We start from the raw sequence: 25,680 nt of genomic DNA on the forward strand, positions 1-25,680 counted from the left end.
AGAGATAAAGAGATAAAGGGGCAATTTATCAAGTGTACATAAAATCCCAATCATCTCTGTACCTAATAAAAACTTAAAAACAATGAAGCAAAAATTAGTAGGTCTGAAAGGAGAAATAAATTAATTATAATAATTATAGTAGATGTCAACCACTCATTCAATAATTGACAGAAAAGTAGAAAAAAATTTAGTAAGGATCTGAAAGAGTCAAAAAAACACTATTGACTTAATTTGCATCTATATGAGACGCCACCCAATAATAGCAGAATGTCTTTTCCATTACTGTGATTAATTTGGGGCAGATTGATTACCCTTCTGTCCCTCGTTTCTCTGAGCATAGAATTCTACATTGGCAATGGTGTCTTTCAGAATTCCAAGGCTATTTCCTAGCTTCCATCTTTTCTATTTTCAGTCCTGACTGAAGTTTAGGGTGTTAGCTGGGCCCCACATCTCTCATGGGCACTAATCTCCCATTTTTTTCTTCCAAGGAGTCACAAGATTGCAGAAAGTTCCACCAGATCCCCACTCTCCTCCTGTCTCCTTTCTGCTTGACTTCTAATTGTAAAACAAAGGGGATGGGCTCCAGGTCCATTCATCCATTCATCCAACTTAAATACATATGTTCCTGGCACTGTTGTAGATGAAATAGACAGCTGAAATCCTTGTTGTCCTTTTGTGATTTCCAAATAAGATTTGTGTGAGTTCATCCAGTGCTTATTTGTTTCTTTTTTGCCTAGAAACATCTTTTGGTTGGGCTCAGAGTTTAGAGGACAAAATGAATATTTAGACTTATGATTCAGTAAATTACTTCGGTTCTCTGTGATTTTTTTTGGCTCAAGGTCAGGTTTGAAGCCATCTCTTATTTTTTATTTAACGTGGTTATTTTGTGTTCTGTTCTTCCAGATTTGCCTTTCTAATTAGATTTCACCCAGCTAGATGGTAAAATGAGTTTGCCCTCCCTGATTGCTCTTCGGAGGGGCAGGGACTTGTATAATAAGCCTGTTGGCTTGGGGAGATGAGGTCGCAGCTGGTATCGGGTACGATGAATCATGCATATACATAAACAATGGAGCACGGACCACCCTGGAGCGGGGAGGCCCTGACAACAGTTTTGAAAATTATACATGTGTTAGGGAGAATGCAGGAGATTTGAAAGGACCTAAGAAATGACTTTTAACCTTTTGCAAGATATTTATCTCCCTGAGGTCCTGGGGTGGCCAGTGGTGGAATGGAAGCATGTATGGGTTAGTCATGCCACTTTAAATCTTGGTTGGATGTTTACCTTATTATTTGACATACACTTATCATGGGTCATTTAAATTTTCATCTTTGTGTGTACTTCATCTTTTCCCAAGTTTTTACAATGAGTGGGTACTTTTATACCAGGGAAACCCATGGTAAATGGAACTTTGAAAAAATATCAGTAATCTAGATATTGTGGTGGGCACAAAAGAAATGTTTTGCATTGATGTGTAATTCTGTCTTAAGGCAGGTTGTGGGCTGCACAGACCTTTGGAACTTAGAACCTGATGACAATCGACCACCTCACCCGGGTGCCTAGGGGCCTCCCTGGTATCGTTCTTATCTCATACCCTGTCCTAGACTTCTTGTTTTCCCCGAGTCAATCCTTTCAGGCTAGGGGCAGTAGCCCACTGTTTCTCTAAGTCTACAGAGCAGGACAAAGGAGGTTGTACAAATATTTGCTCAGCTTTTTTATGCTCAACGGATTGAAACTGAATTGAAGATGGGCACCTGCTCCCAGCTGCTCCAGGCGGGGGCTGCTTGCACAGAATGACAGTAAGTACTGCCTGGCAGAATATTCATGACTTGGCTGAGTCTGAGACTATTTTTATAAGATGAGAGGGTTCAACTTTCAATGAATTTTGAGTTTCCCTGGGGGCCAAAATGTGTATGTGGGAAGGACAAAGTCTGGGAATAGAAGGGGAAACCAAGGTTACGAGCAAATGGTCACTTGCGCTGTTTCCTTTCTCCTCTGTTTTACAGTCATTGATGGGCATGGTTTGTCCCCATCACATGAATGATGATGATGAAAGATTATTCTTTTTCAGGGGCCAATGTGCCAGGTGCTGTGCTGTGGGCTTGTGCTACTCAGAATTCTTTCAGTTGCACTTTATGAAAAAACCAATTCTAGCTTGCTTGGGGGAGAAGCAGAGATTCATTGGACATGTACTTGAAAAATCCAGGTCCTGGTTTTAGGCATGACAGGAAGCTGCCTCTCGACTGTTTTCCTCTGGGTGGTCAGCATTGGCACAGCCACCCCAGGTGCTGGCCAGGAGGTCACCAGCTGCTTCAGGCCACATCTTACCTCCTCACCAACCACAGAGGAAAGAGACTGAATGGCAGTAATGGTTTTGAGATGCTTCCTCACATATATTTCCCCTGTAGGAGTTTTTTTTTCTCTTTGTAGCCCCTTCCTCCTTTAAATTTCAGCCAATGAGTGTTACTACGCCAGGGGCCAGGATGGGTGGGTACTACTCAGAACCCAAAGTCCACAGGGAGGAGGGAGAGGACACCTCTCCAAGAAAAAAGGGGGATTGAAGCCATCAGAGAATCGGGGAAGCGAGGAAAGAGACAGAGGGAGAATCTAGGGAGAATATGATGCCTGGTTCCCGGAGAGGCCTGAGACCACCTCTGTACCAAGTCTTGACTTAGGGAGGGTGTATGGTAAAGACAGGAAGCTGTAAGCAGAGGGTCTTGTTTCCCTCTTCCTTTTTGGAACTCTGCCCCTGTTTGGAACCCTTTTCTGTTTGGAAAATGCCCTGGGCCAACACAGGCAGCTTGCAGCCAGGTGAACTGTAGTGAGGTGTGTTTTGTGGGGAAATGGTTAGCAGTGGTGTCCCTGGGTCCCCTTCGGTCCTGTTGTGACAGAGAAGGGATGCAGGGGCAGGCACTTGTTGGGGCTGAGCAGGTAGCAGGGAGAGACAGAACCACCATGGGGTCACAGTGGCTGGGAGGACAGGTTGGACAGGTGACCCAACCAGAGTCAGGCCCAAGGCTCGCAGGAATGGTGGGCAAGGAGAAGCACTTTTTCTGCTGGCCTTGTGGCTGTGAGGTTGTGAGCCTGGATCTGCTGGGGTCTTGCAGAGAGCCTGAGAGTACAGCTCACATGGAAGGAAGCAAAGCTGGGAGGTGGAGCATCCCTGAAGGCTTTAGTTTCCGGAGCTAAATCCAGGCCTGAAGCAGATGTGCCCTGAGCTTTTAATTTACGTAAGTCAATCAGTTCCTTCTTGTTTAAGTAAGTGTGAATTGGGCTGTCTGTCATTTAGAGCAGCGGTCCTTAGCAGCCTTTTTAAAAATTAATTCAATTCATTTGGCTGTCCCAGGTCTTAGTTGCTGCATCCAGGATCTTTGATCCTTGGTTGTGGCATGTGGGATCTAGTTCCCTGACCAGGGAATAAAACCCGGGCCCCCTGCATTGGGAGGTCAGAGTTTGAACCACTGGACCACCAGGGAAGTCCCCCTAGCAACCTTTTTGGCACCAGGAGCCAGTTTTGTGAAAGACAAGTTTTCCACAGAGTGGGGAGACGGGAGGGTTAGGATGGTTAAAGTGCATTACATTTATTGTGTGCTTTATTTCTATTATGATTACATTGTGATAATTTTCCTATGAGAATCTAATGCTGCAGGTGATCTGACAGGAGGCAGAGTTCAGGTAGTAATGTGAGCAATGCGGAGTGGCTGGTAAATACAGATGAAGCTTTGCTCATTTGCAGTGCTTCTCACCTCCTGCTGTGCTGCCCAGTTCCTACTCAGGTTTGGGGACCCCTGATTTAGAGCAGAAAGTGTCTTAACTTGTGCAAGGAAGAGGGAGGCAGCACCAGGGAAGGGGTAGAGCCTGGACTTAGTGAGAGGATAGTCAGTGGGATTGTGAAGGAAAGGAGGAGAGGTGTTGGATGGATAGGGTGGCCTGAGAGCCAGGTGGGAGAATATGGGTGATGCTAAAGGGGACAGTGAAACGATTTTGTCCTGGGAGGTGCAGTTCATGCCTGGGCAGCGTTGTGTCAGAGGTCGGGGCAGGAAGGATCTGAACACAGCCTGGGATCCCAGGAATAGGAAGAGAAAGGCAGGTAATCAGGGTTTAGAAGCTAAGGCTCCCTGGACCTTGAGCCTTCAGCTGAGGAAGGCAAAGCAGGAGACAGTGAACGTGATGAGACCATTGAGTAGATACTCTTGGGAGCTGGCAAGAGATAGAATTTGGTGCTGGGAGTGCTGAACTGAGATGGAAAGTTCTGACCAGAAAGCAAGAAAGTCAGTAGAAACGTGGGTTACATCTCTGTGCTGAGTGTGGATTTGGGAGCCACCAGTATGGGAATGAGAGAAGAGGCCATGTGAGAAACGCCTCCAGAAAGCGTGCTCAGAAGGTCAACAGTAAATACTTAGGAGCCCATTTTGCTCAAGACCAATTGCTCTAAGGTACGTAGGGGTCACTGTAGTCCTGGAACCGATACCGAAGGCCTCTCTGACAGTCACCGTGGGTCAGATTATCTTGCGCAGAGAAATCAAGTAGTAATCCCCACCAGCTAGAGCCCAACATTTGAGAGAAATGACCCCTCCCCCCCGCCCCCATAAAGTATCAAACCAAGTTCAACTGCAAGCCTCAAGTGTGTCTAACAGAGAGTTACTCAAATCAGACAAGTGCTCAATGGCTTCCCGGTAGCTCAGAGAAGGGGTGGGGATGGAGGCTGCCAGGATGGCGACTCGACTCCGCAGGGCACCTAGAGGCCACCCCGAGGGAGCAGCCTGGAGGTCTAGTTGACACACACGGCCGGATGTGGTTGGGGCCGGAAGGGAACCTGGAGTAGGCTGGGGGCGGGGGGAAGGGCAGTGGTGGGGAAGGCAAGGTGGCCAGAATTGTGACATTTTGGGTCTATGAGGCTGCAGTCACCCAGTAACGGTGGGTCCCCCAAAAGGGGCTACCAGCTCAGCACCGGACCCCGGGTAGCGCCGGGTCAGGCCCACGGCCCACGGGCACCCCACACTAGGGCCCCGGGCCCGGGCCGTGTGTGCGCACCCGACCTAGGCGTGCGTCCACTCCTGATCCCGAGTCCGGCGTTGTTAGGCGCGCAGAGGCCCTGCGCTCAGGTGGCCGCGGTCCCCGCGCACTCAGCGTGCCCGTGACCGCGACTTTCGCCCGCGAGATCTCCGATGGTTGTCCCGTCCCTGGGGCCTGTGTTTGGCCTCCTCCAGTCAGTGTCCTCTCCGCCGCTCCCTTCTGGCTTGGCGGGCCGCACCGCAACACCGCCTCCGGGGCGGAGCTCAAGGGCGCCCAGCGCGGGGCGGGCCGGGCCCCGAGCGCCGCGAGGTCAGTAGGGGGCGCTGCTAGATGTCTCGCTGCCCGAAGTCGGTGCGCGCCGCCCTCGCCTCCCCCTGCGCCGGGCCGAGCAGGCGGCAAGCGCGGAACCGGGCGCGCTGCGGCGGAGCCGGCCCGGGCTGGGACCATGGGCGGTGAGCGCGGCGCGGGCCGCGGTCGAGGAGGTTGCCTTTGAGGCTGAGCGGAGCCTCCCACCGAGGCTCGAGGTGGGCGGGTGTCCCTGGGGTTCGGGCTTGGACACCGAGGGGGTCTTAGGGACGCGCCAAGGCCGGGACGACCAGGCAGAGACTCCGGTGGGAGAGGGGTGCGGGGGCGGGGGAGGTCAGGGGCGCGCGTGAGAGTACCCGGTCTGAACCCGGCTACCAAGCTCCCTCCTCCATCCCCGCCTCTTCCCCAGACCCCGGCCCCGGACTCGCTCCTTCTCCCTAAGCCGTCCCCCCAGCCCCCGCGCCTGGATCCCAGTCCCCGCCTTCTGATCCGCCGCCCACTCTCCTAGCCCCAGCGCCCCCTAACCCGGCCTAGGATCCCGCCGCCCTTTTCCCAAGTCCTTGCCCCGCACCCCCCGGCGCGTGCCTCCTCTAAACCCCGCCGCCTCCCGCTTCTCCAGCTCCGCACCTCGTCTGCCTCGGTGCGCGCGGTCCCGCCCCTCCGGCCCGCGCCGGCCCGGCCCCCGCACTTCTGTTGCCTGATTGCAGCCGGAACTGGAGCTCCTCTGCAAGATCCCCCTTCCCCGGCCACCGCGAGCCCGCGGGTCTCCAGGTAAGCAGGCGGCAGCAAGTTCTCGGCGGCCTTCCTCGGCGGTGGGGCCGGCTGCTCCGGCCGCTACCTGCGCGCGGCGCCCCCGGGACTCCCGGGGCCCCGCGGAGCGGTAGCTCCACGCGCGGGTGAACGTTCCGGGATGCTCAGATCAGGACTGCGGGGTTTCCACCCCGCGCTGTTGCTCTTGCTCGCGAACTTGTCTAGGTTAAAGCAGCCGGCTTTGTCATACACGCGAAATTGGATGTGCTTCGAGCTGGCCGCGTTCTTGGTGGCTGCAGCGGTCTGTCTAATTCTACCTGTGGGTGGGTGTTTGAGGGTTTAGCGGTGCAGGAGGCGTTGGAGCCATATTTTACCCGCTTCGGCGGGGCGTCTCGGGGCGCGGGGGAGACATTCCCGCCCGGGTGGCTGGTGCCTTCGTGGGAAGACAGGGTGCTTTGTAAGCATTCGAAAAGTAAAATCACGAGAGTTGTGGGATCAGATCGCGTGAGAATGGGGAAGCGTGGGGTGGGCGACTAAGGGAGCCTCAAGAAGGCTTCACAAGTTGGGGACATTTGTTACTATTTGCAGAAGGCCCGCGGATGAACCCGAGTGTGGAACACGCTGTGCTCGGCCAGCCTCACAAACGTGAGGTGACTGCGGACCCGGCTCGGCTACAATTCCTTCTTGGAGGTGTCGGTGCGCTGTTCGGACATCTCTGGGAAGAGGGTTTAAAAAAACAGGTGGTTTGAAAAACCTCCAGTTTCCTAGAGAGAGGTGGAAATGTTGGGTGACAGTCAGAAAACCAGTGCATGAATCCGCCCCATCCATTCTCCTGGCTTTCATTAAATTTTGGATTGAATGAATTGCCTATTTTAGAGAGGGCTTCTCTGGTGGCTCAGTGGTAGAGAATCCGCCTGCCAATGCAGGAGACAGGACTTCAGTTCCTGTCTGGAGACGGAAATGGCAACCCACTCCAGTATTCTTGCCTGGGAAATCCCATGGACAGAGGAACCTGGCGGGCTACAGTCCGTGGGGTCGCAAAAGAGTAGGACACGACAAAAACAACGACTGTGTTTTAGAAAGGATGTGTAGGAGGCGTGTCTGTTTTACAGGTTAGCTCCTGGCCAGCCCCCCATCACTGATACCTGGGAGGCTACTTTCGGGCACCAGGGACTAAGTGGGCCCCCCGGCCTTTGCAGCAAGCACCGCACTTAGAGCGTTTGTGGAACTGCGGTATCTGCAACTCTTTTCTTTCCAGTGATTGGTTTGAAGAGTATTTAGCTCAGTAGTTTTCACCGTTGAATAGTGAATTAGTAAGTAATTAGCCCCCGGTCACACTGGGGCTCATAGGGTCCCTCTGAGTGCCCACAAATTCCTGTGGGTGTTTCCTCAGCCCTCCCTAGGCTGCTGTGTGATGAGTTATTGAATGTCAGATGCCCCACTGCCCATGAGGGTGAAACCATCGTTGAGCCCGCAGCACCCAGGCTTCCACTCTCTAAATGACAGGTGATCAGTGTTTGTTTAGGAAACAAGTGGGTGTCCCTTCCTGAATCCAGGCTGTCAGAGTCCATAACCCATGTTTCCCATTGTGCTGCCCTGTTTCCAAAATGTTATCCTTCATCAAATTTTAAAGAAATATCTGAGTGGAGACATTCATTTATGTGTGTATTGAGGGCAGAGAGCATAATTTATGGGTCCAACTTTGACAACTGGGTCTCTAACTCAGGGGGCAGTCCAGAGTTTCCAGGAAGAAAATAAGTTGTCTTCATGCCATGATTGGAGTGAGAAGGTGATGGCCACCATGGGGAGCTAAGACTCTCTGGTGAGGGGTGAGTCCTCGACGGCTTGACCTCTAGGGCTGTGGCCGCAGCCCCGTTCAGGGTCCCTCATCCCTGTGCATAATGAGGGGGAAGCCACTTGTGGAGTCCCGCTAGCTGCTTCAGATCACAGCATCTTCACTCCAGTGGGGGCTGCCCACCCTGGAGAGAGCTAAGAACACCCCTTCTTGCACTTTTCTGGCAATCTGATTTGCTGACCTGTTGAGGAGAGAGAGGCTGGTGTTTGGGGAAGGTGTTTCTGATTGTGGGGGGTGGCCATGACCCCCCGGCAGGTGGATCAAAGTCCAGTTCTGCCGCCTCTATCAAAGGCCAGCCCTGGAGAGAATGGCCAGAGGCAGCAGGGGTGGGAGTAGTCTGTGTCCCCTTTTTTCAGGAATCTGGGAAGGATTGGAATTTGGAATGTCACTTTGAAGTGGGAACCTGCACTACTTGTGGGTTCAAAACTGTTGTGGGCTTATCTTCCTCACCCGGACTGTCTCTGCCTCCAGGTCTGGCTCATACCCAGGATTCCTGCAGCTGTTTTCTAGAAGAGGCTTAATTAATGCCTGAGGTCTGTAAGTGAGAGAGAGAAAGGGAGGAAGGGAGAGAGGAAGAGAGTAAGCTTGCTATCTGGAGGAAGTAGGAAAAGGGATGACAGAATAGCCAAGGTTCTGAAAACTCCCAGGGGTAGGCTTTAGCCCTGGGACGAAGTTCTTGGTTGGTGGATGATGTGTCATGGGCCCACATTCTGGGGGAGGAGTTACCATTAGGAGCAAATTCGCTGAGATAGGGAAGGTGACCTCACAGTTACCTGAAATAAGGTGTGCCGGGCCCACTGTTCTGCTTCCTAGAAGGCCGTGAAAGCCAGGTGAGAGCTGGACCCGGGGAGGTGGGAGATCGGAGCCATCTGAAGTGGTGAATGAGGGATGTGCCCCTTTGGAAAAGGTGGCTTGAGCAACAACGATATTGCTTCAGGGTCCAGCCTGGAGGAGCCAGCTCACACCTGGGATGCTGAGGGGCGTGGCCAAAAGAGACAGCTGGGAGGATCTGAACCTGTGCTTGGGGCTTCCCCGGTGGCTCAGCAGTAAAGAATCCGCCTGCAGTGCAGGTGGCGCTGGAGACATGGGTTTGATCCCTGGGTGGGGAAGATCCCCTGGAGGAGGAAATGGCAACCCTTTCCAGTATTCTAGCCTGAGAATCCCGTGGACAGAGGAGCAACTTAAATATCTAGTGGTAGCAACTTAAGAATTTGAAAATTATGTGTTTGCGTAGTCACTCCCCCAACTTATGCATTCATGTTTTTGTATTATGAGGCATCCTTTTGTCATCTGCTTACCACTCTCTCTGCCTCTGTGTATAACCAACTTCCAGAGAGAGCCACAATCAATAGCATAGAAACCATAGCTTTAAAGAACAGATTAAGATGAAAATCATTGTACCTGGTTCTGATACTTCCTCCCCCTCCTCTCCTCTCCACTCCTGTCTGTGGTTAGCATCATCATTTACACCCAGTTTACAAATAGTTTGAATACTATATGTCCTACCCCTCAATTACATGGAGACATGTGTCCTTCCAGCTGACAGAAACCACGGCGTACTTTCCTAGACCCACCTCATTCTTGGATCCAACACCAAACTCCAGGCCTTCAGAGGCAGAGCAGTATCATTTTGAGCTTTTTAATTATAAAGTAAAATGAAGCTCTTGCTTGCTAATTGTGTCAGCTGCTAATATAGAAGAATCTGAAGTTAGAGTAAGATATTTACTGCCTCGTTAACTTTTTATGCGTCTAAGATGAAAGATTAAGGTAAAATTATTAAAGTTATAGTAGAAATGTCTGAAAGCTCAGAAGTGATAATGGAAGGACCCAGGCTTACAGAAGTAAATTAAGCTTTAAACATTGTTACTGAAATGTGAAGAGATATAGATAGGACCTTCCGTAGAAGTATATACAACATAGAATTTAGACAAGTATAGATTGATAGGTATAGAAATTTTTATCTGTCCCTTTACTGAAATATATTAATCATTATGATCATATGTTTTGCTTATGTAGTAGCTTACCATTTAAATAGGGAGTTGTGTCCATGATCTTGTTCAATCCTTCTTTCAGGTCTGGGATCTTCTTAGGGATGGGGACATTGGACCACAGGGTGTTTAAAAGGCTTCCCCTAGAGTTCAGATCTCTTGAGTGGAGAAATACTATGTACCTAGATCTTCCTGCTACAGTGCTTGATAACTCAATGTGGTTACTTAGTTATGTAAAAATTACAGGTGGTCTCCTGCGTAGCGGTAAAAGTAGGTACTGCTTTTCTCTAAAATGTTCTGTAAGTCAACCAATGTTGACTTAGCATCATCAGAAACCATCTGGAAGGAATCCTCAGGGTGTGTGGGTGTCAGAGGTTCTCTGGTGACTTCCTGATACTAACATTCCTGTGGGTGTGTACTCCGCAGAGTGCAGTGGGTCAGAGTGTAGGCTCTGCAGCCAGCCTGGCTTTAAGTCCTGGATCTGTCCTTATTAGGTTTGTGCCCTTGGACAAGTTACCCAGCCTCTCTATGCCTCCGTTTTCTCTTTTGTAAAACCAAGGTGGTGATAATAATACCCACTTCATGGTATTACTGTGAAGCTGAGATGAGACAGTGCATGACAAGGACTTAGAACGCATAGTACATGCTTAAATGTTAGCCGTGGTTTTTCTTGGTCTTCATTTTTTTAACCATTCATTCCTTAACGCTCTTGCTGTTTAGTCACTTAGTCGTGTCCGATTCTTTGTGACCCCATGGACTGTAGCCTACCAGACTCCTGTCCATGGGATTTCCTAGGCAAGAATATTGGAGTGGGTTGCAAAACATTTTTCATACCAACCGACTGCACTGAGATGATGGAAGTAGGATGATAAGATACACATAGCCTCCTGCCCATAGAATGGAGGACATCATACACAAATTCACAGTGAAGGACAGGAACAATAGCAGAGGCATTTCCTGGGCACTCACCTGACTCCAGGCCACTTTTTACGGCCTCAAGAGGCCAGAGTATAGCCTGTGAAGGGTTGCCCAAGGCAGGAGGGGTGGGGCACAGTGCTATACTTCAGCTGCTATACTCTGATGACGTGGCCTTGCTCGCTGCTGAACATAGGCACTCATTTGGCTGGTCCATGTCTGACACATGCTGGTTGTTCATGTTTTAACTATCACTCTTGGCCTCAGGTTGTTAGCGGGAAGCATGATAAGAGACTGTGAACTCAGTGTTTACGCACCTGGCTTGCCAAGCATATTCCTGGTCCTGGTCGATGGCACCAGATGCCCTGACCACTGTTCTGGGCTGATTGTCCATCACCCCGGAAACCGATGATCCCACCGGAGACCCAGTTCTCTGAGTGACGAATGGCACAGCTGTTCCTGAGAGCAAGTCCAGGACTAGCCTGAGGCAGAAGGCCAGACTACTAGGGAAAAACAAAATTCAACCAAGCACATGTGAAAATCTCATTGGCTTTACTCAAGAGTCCTGAATGGGCAGCACCCCGTCTAGTAAACAGAAGGGCGCTCTGAGGGGCTGTGCAAAGAGACGGTTTTTATAAGGAGGAGGAGGGAGTGGCAAGGAGGCTATTAACAGAAGAAAATCCAGGGTTGTTTCAGGCCAAGTCGCGTTCTTCTGGGCGAGGGGCAAGGGTCTATCTTGTAGTTTATCTCTACTTTCTCTGGGTGGTAGAGAGGACTCATGCGACAGATCATCTCATTGGTGCTGGCCAGAAAACTCCAAACTGGCCCGTTAAGATGACGTATCTGGGGGAGGCTGAAATGGCAGTTGGGTCAAGTATTAAATCTAGGTTTGGCGTCATGGCTTTAGCACAGGTGATTCCATTTTGGGCCTGTGGTTTTGACACTGTCATGTGTCCTGTGCCTGCCATAGCTGGAACCTTCTGGATCTGAAAGTCTCTGGGACTGTTGACAGGCCTGAGTTTAATACTTGGTCCTTGAAAGGGCGGCCCCTCCTCCTCAGACCTCACCCTCAGTTGCTCTGTGTGTCCTACAGAGAAGCTCCAGTGTGGCAGCCTGCCCAGCTGGAGATGGCCTCCAGCGCTGGGGGTGGACTAGAGGAGCCTGTGATTGCAGCCTCAGGACCCGAGTGCCTCCCTGCTTTGTGTGATTAGCACACCCTCTGGTCTCCACTGGAGTTCTTTGTACTCATAAGTCGGCAGTCAGACTGGAAACCGGATAATCAACCCTCTTAATGAGGAACCTGCTTATTCTATTCATTAAAAAAAAAATTTTTTTTTTTTTTCGTTGTGTTGGGTCTTCATTACAGCACACAGGCTTTCCTGTAGTTGTGATGAGCAGGGGGCTATTCTCCATTGCGGTGCACAGGCTTCTCATTGTAGTGACTTCACTTGTTGCAGAGCACGGGCTCTAGGCTCATGGGCTTCAGTGACTGCAGCACTCTGGCTCAGTAGTTGTGATGCCTGGGCTTAGTTGCTCATGGCATGTGGGGTCTTCTCACCCCAGGGATCAAACTTGTGTGCCCTGCACTGGCAGGGGGATTCTTATTCACTGTACCAGCGGGGAAGTCCTAGTTTATTTATTTTTAAACTTATGGAATCTGAGGTCAATGAGGCTTTGTCTTTTTTTCTTAAAATACTTTCCCCATACTTTGAAAGTAAAGAAATGACCAATAATACCATTCACTAAAAAAGAAAAATTATTTGTGTCTAGGCAGCATTGAGTTAAAAGGAGGAGAACCTTTACTTTCCAGTTGCTTCCCCGACTGCTCTGACTTCTCTGGTTTTGATTTCCCAGATGGGGTTGATTTTTGTTGCCAGTTTGTCTCTACTGCAGTTCTTAATGGAAACACAGACCTGAGAATCGAAGTTTGGGCATTTATGGTTGAAGGTCATGGCATAGACGTTTGATTTTTTGGGCTATCTTCAAGGTGAAAAATGACTGTGTCTTTGAGAAAGAGAGATCCTAATGTCAGCAGGCAGGAGGGTCTAAGGGTCCAAGCCAGCCTGTCTCATCCTCGGTTCACAGACTTTCCGGCATGTCTAAGTCAGCGGCAAGTGAGTTTTTATATTCTCCTCTTGCGCATCTTGCTCTAATGACTGCTGATTATCTTGAAACAGCTGCATTAATTGATGGTGTTTAGGGACTCAACATGCAGTAAGTAATTGCAATTGGCTCGGCCGAGCACAGCACGTTCCTGTTATTTGCTTTTCAGCTTGAGGGGTGTTTGCGCTGTGTGTTCAGTGCCAGAAAGGGAGTTGGGAGCTCCTTGCCTCCCTGCTCCCCCACCACCATCGCTCACACCCCCCAGACCATCTTGTGCCACCCTGGCATCTGTTCCCAATGCATTCAGATTGTCTGCCCGTGGGCCTGTCTCCGCAGCTTCACTGGGCGCTTCGGGAGAGCAGGGGCTACACCCAGCTCACCTCTGTATCTTCTTCCCTCAGCTTAAGAACTGGCATGAAATAGGCCTCAGTAAAGATTGGGGGAATAAATGAATGGATGAATGAATGAGTGGTTGTAAAGCAGGCTTGTGTTAGGCTGCAGAGTAACCTACCTTCCTGGCTTCAACAAATAATGGTTTGTTTTTCTCGGGTAACAAGATGTTTGAAGGTAGGGGTTATTCTGTCTGAACTGACACACTGTTCTTTTTCCTGGCCTTTTCTTCATGATGGCAGATTGGCTGCTGCAGGAAGGAAGTGCCAGCCACCTTGATACCTTTTATCAGGAAAACAAGACATGTCCCCCACAACATCCAGCAGACCTCCTCTAACGTGTCAGGGCCAGAACTGTGTCACATGGCCATTCCCAGTTAAAAGGGTCATATGAGTAGTTAACAGGGCACACTGCTGCTTAGAGGAGTTAGACAGGCTCACCGCTGAAACGAACAAACCAAATGCAGTTGACCCTTCAGTAACACAGAGGTTTGGGGCACTGACCTTCCCCCACCCCCAAGTAAAAAATCTGCATGTAACTAGAGTTGGCCCTCCGTATCCGCAGTTCCACATCTGTGGGTTCAACCAACCTCAGATTGTGTAGTAGTGTATTTACTGTTGAAAAAGATTTCTCTGTAAGTGGAGCCATGTTCAAGGCTCTGCTGTCCATTTAATGACTCAAATATGATGGACATTAACTGTTTGCTCACACAGAGTCCAAAATGGCTGTTCCTGATAAGGGAGGCAGGGGCTCTTTTCCGACAGGTGATTCAGGGATCCAAGCTCTTAAGGCTGTCATGCTCGTTTGCGTCAGTCAGCGAAAAAGGAAGGAACATGAAAGATGGAGGATGGAAAGATTTTATGGGCCAGACTTGATAGAGAATTACTCCCACTGACCTTGGCCAGGGGTCAGTCACATGACCATACCTCCTGGGAGGGAGGCTGGGAAATGTGGTCCAGCCCAGTGCCTAAGAGGAAGAGGAGATGGATTTTATGGTGAGCTGACAATGCCTGTGACACTTCCTCACCACCAGCCTCAAAGTGAAAGCGGAAGTTGCTCAGTCGTGTCCGACTCTTTGTGACCCCATGGAAGTCCATGGAATTCTCCAGGCCAGAATACTGGAATGGGTAGCCTTTCCCTTCTCCAGGGGATCTTCCCAATCCAGGGATCGAACCTAGGTCTCCTGCAGTGCAGGTAGATTCTTTACCAGCTGAGCCATAAGGGAAACCCAAGGATACTGGAGTGGGTATTCTATCCTTTCTCCAGCGGATCTTCCTGACCCAGGAATCGAACCAGGGTCTCCTGCATTGTAGGTGGATTCTTTACCAACTGAGCTACAAGGGAAGCCTGCTACTCCCCCCCACCCCCAAATCAGGATTCTGTTAGTAAGGAATAAATGAATATTGAGGGGCAACTGGAGGTGTCTGTCTTGGAAAGAAATGCTGTGCTAAGAAAGCTCCAGCCAGAAATAGTCTTTCTTTCCAGATCATCTGTCTTAAATCCCAGCTTCTGTTCCTACCTTTGGGAACTGGGTCAGCAGAATAATGGAAGTTCCTCATTATCACTCTTTCTTGATTCAGGCCATGTTCTTAACAGCTTTGAGGGAGTGAGTCCTAGTTGGTTCCCTTCAGCAGTTGGAGGTTACTCCAGAAAGAATGGCCTTCAACTTCCTTGATACCAGAGGAACCTTCAAGAACTTTGAGCCCATGAGAGCTGCTTGTGCCCTTTGAAGTGGCCTCACTCAGCCAGTCTCCCAACATATCTCTTCCCCTCCAGCCCCCACCCCCAGAGAGGAGGAGAGGCCACAGCAGAGTGGCCTCTGCTTCCCATTTGAACCCACTGAAAAGTATTTTCCCACCACTTCCTGCAATTTTTTTTTCAGTAAACTTGTTGGTGAATGGTTCATTGATCTGTTGGGTTCTGGTGTTTTGTTCTTACTCAATCTGTTGTAGGTTTCAGTGACAGGTGCTTCTCCACCCACAGGATCCTTGGTATCTTTCTTCCCTCCCTCCCTTCCTTCTTTCCACGGACACCTGTTGAATACCTGCTGCTTCCTCAGCTCTGCATCCACCCAGTCCTGGGGGAGGTAGGCAAGGAAGCCGACACAAGCCTGTGAGGTTGAGAAGTGTTGTGGGAGGGCTGAGGTTGCCCTGTGTGGGGGGACCTCACCCAGCCTTGGGATTAGGGAAGGCTTCCAGGGGAGGTAGGATTTGGGCTGAGTTCATGGATGAGTGAGAGTTCACAAGATCAAGAAGGCATCTGGGCCAGGAGAGTGAAATGGCAGGCACTGAGTTGGCAGAAGGGGAACCTAGGTTTTGGGGCAACAGCGAGGAGTCCATTGTGCTGAAGTTGGGGTGGGGCGGTGTGGTCATTCGTTCATTAAGCACTGCTCTGCTCCAGGTCCTGGGGTTAGAGCAGTGAACAAGGCAGATGAAGTCTCAGCCCCAAAGGGGCTCGAGGTCTGGGTTCTGAGAGGAGGGTGGGCTCGGCTGCTGTCCCAGACTCGACTCTCAAGGGTTTGCTTTTGGAGACTGAGTAGGATGTGGGCCCCAGTGCTTGTGCCATCACCTCTTGTGCCCTGTCCCTCTATCTCCAGCTCTTGTCTGGTCCTTTGCCTAAATAATCCTAGCATTATTCAGGCTATAAAAATAGAGGCTGGCACCAGAACACCAGCATGTAGTTGGTGAGAAAAGCTGGAAATTGTCATTCTGTGTCAAGATATGTGCCAGCTAAGCTTTTGGTGGAGCACATTCTTGGAGCCCCAAAGATAAGGTTCTAAAGTTTGCTTACATTTTTTTTTTCTCCTTTCAACTCATACCAAAACTTCTGGCCACTTGGCTCAGGATAAATATGTCCTGGTTGTGCCTGTTCCCCACCCTGTGAGCACATTGAAATGAACCTTTGATGCTGAAATCCATTAAGTGAAGATTGGTCTTGCCCTGGGCTGGCCTGATTGGAGGGGCTGAGTCATCTCCATGGGATGGTCCATTCAAGGTTCATGTCTAGGTGAGGACCATGGTTAGCACGACCTGAGAACGGACCAGCTGTCACCAGCCTATAAAGTTTTGTTCATCTCCCCATGGAAATGAGGGCTGAGCTAGGGTTTAGAAGAGCCTTCTCTGTGATGAATGGCCTCGAGGGTGGTTTCTTTCATTCTGCCTTCCCAGCCCTGTTTGTTAAGGTGGAATTGACAGTGCTGGGGGGCAGGGTGCAGAGAGAGGAACTTTCATGCTAGTCTAAGCCCAGGGCTAAATGTAGGGCACTTTGTTTCCAGGTAGAAGGATCTCAATCTGCAGATCAGTCCTGTGTGTTTCTGGGGTACCTTTTTGGTGCCAAATGCTATAGGGAACATGCATAATGATAAAATGAAGAGAAGGAGCATCATTACAACTTGGGATGTTCTGATTTGTAATAAGAAGTGTCTATTTGTTCTTTGTCACTGTTTCTGACACAGAGTTCCTCAAACCCTTGACATTTCCTAGAGGAGACTGGAAAGGTGTCTTTCATTATGTGAATGAGGTCAGTTAAGCCTCCAGGTAACCTAAGGTTTGAGGCTGGTTGCCAGGAGAACCAGCCTTGTGATGAGAGGATTAGAACTTTCAGTAGTACCACCTCTGATTTCTGGGGAAGAGTTGGGGGGGATGGAGGTTGACTCAGTTACCATTAGTCAGTGATTTAGTCAGTTATGCCTAGGTAATGATGATCTCAGTTTTTGTCTTTTTAAAACTTTTTAAACTTTGTCTTTTTTTATTTTATTTAGTTGGCTGCACTGGCATCTTTAGTCTTTGTTGTGGCATTCCGGATCTTTAGTTATAGCATATGAACTCTTAGTTGTTGCATGTGGGATCTAGTTCTCTGACCAGGGATTGAACCTGGACCCCCTGCATTTGAAGCATGGGGTTTAAGCCACTGGACCACAAGGGAAGTCCCTCAGTTCTTGTCTTAATTTGAAAAAAAAAAATTCAGTAAAGAGATGGAGATAGTAAAGTGGGTTAAGTGTTTATTAGAAGCAGACTCATGTGAAAAGGACACACAGGCGGGCTCAAGAGGGAGAGTTGCACTTTTGACTTAACTTGCTAATATAGGGATATTTTTTCAGGTTTTCTCTAGCCAATCATCTTGCTCATTGTGTATAGCTCTGTGACTCAGGACCCTCCCCAATGTGCACATACATCTTTTATTAACCAAGATGGATTTCAGCGTGAGAGTTTCTGGGAGGCTGGCAGGACATATTATTGGCTGGTACCCTCTCCCTTCCCTTATGCCCGAGGAACTTTTCTCTGCACATGTACTTTGGGAGGTCTCCTTGATCCCAGGAATGAGAAATATCTGGCCTACATATATTTTTTTCCCAAGCAGGACTCAGCTCCACTCTGCTCTTTATCTTGAAGTATCTGTCCTCAGGAGACAGATACTCTGTCCTCAGGAGACAGAGTCAGCTGCTCCACCTGGGGCCCATCTATCTCCTGCCTCAGTGATGCCTCTATAACAACCCAAAGGATGCAGTTTGTAGAACTTCCAGGTTGGTGAACACATGGAGATGTAGGAAGAGTGGTACTCTGCGAGAGACCGTGAACGCTACAAGACCTTTTCCACATACCTTGCCATATGCTTCTCTTCCATCTGGCTGTTCCCGAGTCATATACTTTGTAATACACTGGTAGTCTAGTAAGTAAATTGTTTTCTCTGAATTCTGTGAGCCACTCTGCAAATCAATTGAACCCAAAGAGAGGGAGCTCATTGGAACTTCAATCTATAGCCAGTTAGAAGCACAGGTGACAACCTGGATGTGCAGTTGGCATCTGAAGTAGTGAGCGGACAGCCTTGTGGGATTAAGCCCTTAACTTGTGAGAGCTGAGGCTATTTCCAGGTAGATGGTGTCAGAGTTGAGTTTGTCAATGGAAGAAAGTGCACAACTTAAAAGTTGAGAATTATGTTTTATGTGGTAGACAAAACTGGGGACTTAAGCCAGGGACCCAGCATCTCAGATAGTTGTGAGAGACTGCTCCCAAGAGGTCAGGGAGGGGCCAGGGTATATAGGAGTTTTTGCTACAAAGATCAGGTAGTTGGAATATCAAAAGATCACTGTTAATTAAAGAAAACCAGATATCTCAATTTAAAGATCTTAACCCTCTTCTGGGAGTGGGAAGCTGTAAAAGCCAGGGCTCATTGAAATCATTCCTTCGATATGCACCTCAGCCAGTATCCTGTGCTTTCTCATCCTGAGTCTCCTCAGGGTACGCCTTGTGGGGTGGAGTGAACACCTAGCTGGTGTCAGATAGAAAATTGCTTTGTGCTGTGGGAAGAAAACCCCCTACACATTGGAATTAGGTGTAGAATCATTACTACCCTAAGTGCATCCCAGAAACATCTCATCCAGTCCTTTCCACAAACCCAGGAATGGGTAATTTCACATTCTACTAGAATCTAAGCTCCACGTGGGTGGAAATTTTAGGCTTATTTGGTCACTACTGATCCCATTTCTATGACTGTACTTGGCATATAGCAGATGCTCAGTAAAGAATTGTTAAATGAATATTTGAATCGCCATCTACAGGTGAGGAAACTACAGCTCAGAGAGGTAAAGCAACTTGCCTGAGGTGCCACAGCCTGGATCTCAATCCCAGGGAAGTATCACAAGCTGTGGCTTGGGGTTCCCAACCCCACTGGCCTTGGAATACCGGCTACTTATGAGATAGAACTGACCAAATGCAGCACAACCGTGACAAAATCTTCAGTTGAGTGACAGTGAAACTCAGGGCCCAGAAGGTTGTCTGTCTTCTTGCTGCCAGCGTCTTGCTACAACTCAAGGGTAGAATGAATATGCAGGGGTGTATCCATCTGTAGACAGTGATGTTTCTTTAATGCCGCCTTCATTCTGTCATGCATGCCATCCGGAACCTGCTGTGGCTCCCTGCTCCCACAGGAACCTAGTCTGGTCCCAATCATCCTCCACCTGTTCACTGATGAGTCAATGTGTAAAGCCTGCCAGCAGTCAACAGTTCAGAGGATTTGGCTGTGCTTCCGCCTCTGCACCACCACCCACATCACTTATCTACTTCCAAATGCCTCACATCAGGCATGCCCACAGATGTCCTTCCTGCCCTTTCAGTTTTAACATGGATTCTGCTGAGTCCCTGAAGCCCTCTCTGACCATCCCAGCACAAGCCACCGCCATCCCCCGCCCCGCCCCCTGAAGCCCAGCCTCTGTACGGTGCATTTCCCGATGGTGTTCCTAGAACCCTGATTTCTGCAGTGATGGGGCTTCTGCCTAGAGGTGCATGCAGCCCCTCCTAGCAAACTGCCTTTATCTCTCTTACACATCAAGTTCCATGTTGCATTGAGTTTTGAAAGGGCTACTGTTTCAAAACCACTAATCTCTTTATAATTTATCCTGTACCCACCTTGTGACTTCTTGCTTAACCACGTTAATAAATAAACTTTACAGCTTTCTTTTTTTTTCTGATTGTAACAGTAAGACATGTCTACTTAGGAAAATTTGGAAAATGCAGAAAATTACCAATGACAAATCTTCTAAGATGCCACCACCTGCTTAAAGAGTTTCCTGTCAGTCTTCTGTCTTGTGATTTGTTTTAAAGAAAATTAAGATTACCTGTAATCCCAGCTATAAGCACCCGTAACATTAAGGACATTTTTTCTCTTTCCGTTTTTTTTAAAAATTTGTTCCTTGTACTTTTTTAAAAAATAGTAATAGGTTCAAAGTTCTGAAGAGTAAACAGTAAAAAGTCCCACTCCCACTCCTGTTTAAAACCACTCAATCCAGTTTGGTAACGTATCTACTTTATAACAAAATTGAGTTCACACTATACAGGCTGTATTAGGGCTTGCTTTTTTTTTTTTTTTTTGCAGCATTAACATTTTCTTCTGCCATTACTAAATCTTTTAAAATCTGTACACAACACGTTGTACAAAGAGAGCACTAAATATGTGAGTAGATATTGAAAAGTATACAGTCGAGGTTAAAAGTCCACCCCTGTTAATTTAGAGGGCTGTCTCCCTCCAGACCTTTTTCAGTAGGTTTGCATGTTGTCTTAAAATTTCCATAGATCCGTTGAGATATGCAAATGTATGTTTTACCTACATGAAATTTTCCTATATCTGCTATGCCAGCACTCTCTCTTCTATCTTTCACTGGGCAGTGTCTCCAGAGGTTTTTTTCCATGCCCACACATAAATCCACCTCTTCCTTTTAAGGCTGAGTCATATTCCATTGTGTGGACAAACTGTAATTTTCCAGCCATTTCTATACATAAGAACATGTCAGTTTTCAACTTTTTATAGTTATTCCTAGTGCTGCTTTGTACACATGAGTGAGCAGTCTTGGGAATTAGATACCCAGAATATGAATTCTTAGGGCAAAGGATATGTGTGTTTATTGTTTTAATAAGACCACTGGTTCTCTACAAATTCCATTCCAGTTAACCCTCTCACTAACAGTATGTGAATGAACTCATCCCTTTTGAGACTAGTGCGCAGCAGAAATGAATAGTCTTTCATTTTTTTGCCCATCCGAAGGATGAGAAATACCATGTCATTTTAAAATTTATATTTCTTTCCATCCTAGTTTTCCAAGCATATACATATATACCTTTAAAAAATTTAGCCATGCAGTACATGATTCTGTAGTTTTTTCTTTTTCACATCACATCCCATTAAAATTTTCACATTTTGTTTTCCCAGTCATTGCGTTGTCAAAGGCTTAGTTGTTCAAAGGTGTTGTCCTACTGAACTGTTGCAGATCACCTGGAATTTATTTCTGTCCTTAATCTCCAAAGACCCTGGGAGTGACAAGGAAGAGAAAAGAATCCCTCTGCAGAAAATTGACCCAAGGTCTGTCCAGGAAATAGGGGCCAAATTAAAATCTGAATTAAATGTTTGCTCAGGGTCTCACCCCATAGGTATTTGGCAGGGAGGTGCCTAAAGGATCACGTGAGCTCTTGTTCCGTATAGGTCTTGGATACCATGCGTTCAGTGTTAAGAAGCTTCACCCATTTCATATGTTCCATTATGAAAAGCACCCAGATTTGTTTGTTGTTCTTTGGTTGGAGGATTACGATGCCGCTAGAGCATTTAACATCCGTAAAAACATCCAGGAGGCAGTGTGGTGTAGTGGGAATGCACTGAACTGGCGAGGCAGAGAGCTGGCTCCAGGTTTCAGCTTTTCCCCCCGACTGTTGTGTAGACCTGAAGAAGACACTCAACCTCTTGGGTTCCCCAAGGTCTGTGTGGTTTGACCAAGGTGTGAGTGGATTTGGAAAGCCTGGTGGAAGATAGGCTAGTAGTTAACAGGCTAGTTCTAACTCAGTGAGAATTCTAATAATTTGAAGCTTCTAATAGTGAGGTTGGCTGTTGTGGTATCATAAAAAAAATTAATATTCAGTCTTTGTCCCAGGTTCTGGCACACCGCTCTTAAAACCCCTGGAATCTCCAGAGTGCTAAGTGTCCAAAGTATTAGCCACTCAGTCATGTCTGACTCTTTGTGACCCCATGAACTGTAGCCCACCAGGCTCCTCTGTCCAATGGAATTCTCCAGGCATGAATACTGGAGTGGGTTGCCATTTCCTTCTCCAGGGATCTTCCTGATCCAGGGATTGAACCCAGGTCTCCTGAATTGCAGGCAGATTCTTTACCATCTGAGCCATCAGGGAGTGTCTTTTATATGCTGATGAGATGACATATAACTGAACAGAGGCTAGATAGCTTTAGGATGGGAGCCTTTGCCCAAAAGACCAAGGCAGGATTAAGGGGTTTTAATGATAAGTAGGGGAGAGAAGGGAGCCGGAGGTAGAGTTCAGTCATCAGTGCCATTGATTTAAGTACTCTTGCCTACATGGAGAAGGCAGTGGCAACCCACTCCAGTACTTTTGCCTGGAGAATCCCGTGGACAGAGGAGCCTGGTGGGCTACAGTCCATGGGGTCGCGAAGAGTTGGAAACAACTGAGTGACTTCACTTTCACTTTTCACTTTTCATGCATTGGAGAAGGAAATGGTAACCCACTCTAGTATTCTTGCCTGGAGAATCCCAGGGACGGAGGAGCCTGGTGAGCTGCCGTCTCTGGGGTCGCACAGAGTCGGACATGACTGATGCAACTTAGCAGCAGCAGCAGCAGCCTACGTAAAACCTCAACAGAAAACTCTCAACAGTGAGGTTTAGAGAAGTTCCAGGTTGACAGACACAGAGGGTGGTGGGAGGGTGGTGAGCCCAGAGAGATCGTGTAAGCTATGTGCTCTTTCCCCGTATCCTGCCCAGTGTGTTTCTTCCATTTGGCTGTTCCTGAGTATCTTTTGTGATAATCTACAGTAAATAATAGTTAGTTACTCTGCCTCCAGACTCATGAGCTCTCGTAACAAATGATCAAACCTGAAGTAGAGGGATTGCAGGAAGCCTCCTATCTTTGGAACCAAAGCAGGGCAGAAGTGGGCAGCCTAGGGGCGGAGACCTGTGACTGGCATCTGATGTGGGAGAGGTCTTGAGGACCAAGCCCTTAATCCTGTGGGGTCTGAAGCTGACTCTGGATGGTAAGCGTCAGAAGCAAACTGAATTGTGGGATGCCCAGCTGGTGTCCAGAAAACTGGAAAACTGGTGGGTATGAGAAAAAAAGCCCCATACATTTGGTATCACGAGTGTCGTGAGTAAAAACAGCTAAGCTGAATATCGTCCAGAACTGTTCTGACATGCTTTCAGCGGACTCTGTGCCAGGTTTTGTTCAGCGCTGGAGACACATTGTGAACAGACAGAACCCATCCCTGCTGTGAGGTGGCTTACAGTCAAGCACAGGAGGCAGTGGGCCAGCCAGGAATTTCAGCAGCTTGGTTATGTAATGATAGTCCTGGGGAGTGTCATGAAGGAGAAACACAGGGTGATTCGAGGGTATCAGACAGGATGCTCATCTAGACAGGAGATGGGCAGTTACCCTGAGAAAGGAGAAAGTGATTCTGGAGCTGGGATCCAAGGGCTGATCGGGAGTCAGCAAGTTGGGAAAGGCAGCATGCTGGCCAGAAGAAGTACCGAGGGTGGGTTGCTGGTGGTTAGAATAAGCTGCTCCTTTGTTCATTCATTCATTCTTCCAACAAATATTGATCAAGCACCTGCTTTGGGCCAGGCACTGTTCCTGGCACTGGGGATACAAGATCAGGGAGCAAGACTCAAGTTCCTAGCCTTCGTGTCATTCAGTGTTGGTGCAAAACAAATCCTCAAGCTGGGTGCTTAAGATAATCATCCTTTTACTCTCATCCTCGTGGTCTGGAGGTGGACCAGGCTCAGCTTATGCTTCTGGCTCAGATCTCTCACATACTCATTCAGGGGATGGCTGATCTGGAATCGTTCAAAGAGTCCCTCACTCACAGGTCTACTGTTGGGCATCCCCATCCCCAGATGGCCTCTCGTGGGCTTTCTCCTGTGTTGTGGCCTTGGAGCTCTGAAGCATGTGGCCCAGGCAAGAGCAAACGAGACAAGCCAGGTGGAATCTGCATAGACTTTTTTGAGCTAATGTTGGAGCTCACACAGCATCATGTCTATGCCTTTCTACTCATCAAGGCAGTCCCAGTGCCTGTTCCCAGGACCTAGGACCACTTTCTGGTGGGAAATGGGACAGAAAATTTGTGGATGTGCATTAAAACTTCCATTGCTCTCATGCTCTGCCCTCCTGAGCATTTTAGCCTTGGCTTCAAACATAACCTGCCTGCCCTGCCCCTCTCACCAGAGTCCTCCCGGCAAGATAAACCTAATGGCCCCTTGCAGTCCCACCTCCCTTCTCTGCGCAAGCAGCTCCAGAAATGTACAGTTTTCTCCACCTCAGGCCCTTTCCTGTGAGGGGCTGTGCCCCTTGTGAACTGGTACCCCCAGACATCTGCCTGGCTCCCCCATCTCCTAATTGGGTTGTCAGAGGACAGGCATGGATACAGGTCCCAGGTCCCCAAGGAGCACAGCTCTTTTGTGGGGCTAAGAGATGACCAGGATGGCTGGGGGGCTCTCGTGCATGGACTTGAGGTGAGGCTGGGTCTGTAGGCCATGGGCAGGGTTTGGTCATCATCCCAAGAGCATTATGGGAAACCACTAAAGGGTGAACGTTCAGATGACCACCTGCTGGAAAGATGCTAGATGACCATCCTTCTGGGGATGACAAGATTTTGCATTATAGTTTTAAATGAGTCTGTTAGAATGGTTTTATTTTTCTTACAAAAGAAGATACCAGAGACGTCCCAAATTCGAGAGGAGGCGATTTCTCCATCCTGATTCGATCAGTCATAACAAGACTAGTGATACGGCAGTCTGCAGTTAGTTATTCCTGGGTTGGTGGGCAAAGCCAGTCTTCCATAACCAACAGTTCACAGCAGTGTTACAGAACACAATCCACAGCACACATTCCCACCACTGTGCTGTCCTGTAAATACACACAGTAGTGCCCAACTTATCATGCAGCAGACTTTGGAAGATGACTGTGAAAGCTGTAAATATTACAGGATAGCTCTTTGCCCTGTTTAGTAGACATATGTGGAAACTCAGTTGTAGGGTGAGAATACAGAATAAGTATTTGCTTATTTAGTCTTGTGGCTATCCCATTGTTTGGCATTCTCAAAAGCACTTGCGTCAATAGCTTCTTCCTTCATGTTTCTCATTAAGCACCTTTTGACTTTTTTTAGAACTGCTAGTAAAGTACAAGTATGACTCACTCTGGAAAACTGGAAAGGGCTCGCCATCTAGTGAGATCTCACCTTCTCTCAGTTTCAAGTTAAGCGTTCAAGGCAAGCCGCATATACCAGATCACAGAGTGATTTAAAGATGTAAATAAAACTCTTCAGAAAATGTCGCCTGATAATAAGTTTAGGGGTTAGCCCCAATCTATACATTTAAATATTCCTATAAAATGCTTGCTTCAAAGCAAAAAAAAAAAAAAAAAGCAAGATTTTATTGGTGTATTTTCACGTAGGTGGCAGACCCATGAATATAAAGGAATTAACCATGACTGAGCTACTATGACTCAGGTGTTTCATGATATTTTGCTTAATCTTTATCAAAAGCCTATGTATATGGACACGTAATTGTTAGGAATTGTGTTAAGCTACTGTAACAAATAAACTTCCAGATTTCAGTGGCTTAACACAATAGATTACTTTTCGTTTCCAAAAACAGTCTGATTTGGTTCCAGGACAATGATATCAAGGATGGGGGTGTGTTAAAGAGGCAGGACCTGTGTTCCACACAGATTTGGGGTGCCAAGCTTGTGGAAGCTCTGTTTCTGTAGCTTGTGACTTTCAAGTTTGACTCTCTCTTTTTCTTTTGGTCATTTTCTTATTTTTTAGCACTATACATTCATATATATTCAACACCAATTTAT

At 48.1% G+C, this 25,680-nt stretch overlaps 1 protein-coding gene across 2 annotated transcripts in view; it reads left to right on the forward strand.

Annotated features, from left to right (window-relative positions):
- The first annotated feature begins 5,397 nt into the window (after positions 1-5,397).
- PXYLP1 (2-phosphoxylose phosphatase 1) overlaps positions 5,398-25,680 on the forward strand; it is a 76,067-nt gene continuing 55,784 nt past the window's right edge. The window contains exons 1-2 of one of the 2 annotated variants that reach the window (XM_043874807.1): positions 5,398-5,538; positions 5,940-6,091. The gene's annotated coding sequence lies outside the window, so the exon portion shown is untranslated. The remainder of the gene's footprint in view (positions 5,539-5,939; positions 6,092-25,680) is intronic. The other variant, XM_043874810.1, reaches the window with a different exon arrangement.

The sequence above is a fragment of the Cervus elaphus genome, chromosome 19 (assembly GCF_910594005.1).
Source record: "Cervus elaphus chromosome 19, mCerEla1.1, whole genome shotgun sequence".
Lineage (NCBI taxonomy): Eukaryota > Metazoa > Chordata > Mammalia > Artiodactyla > Cervidae > Cervus > Cervus elaphus.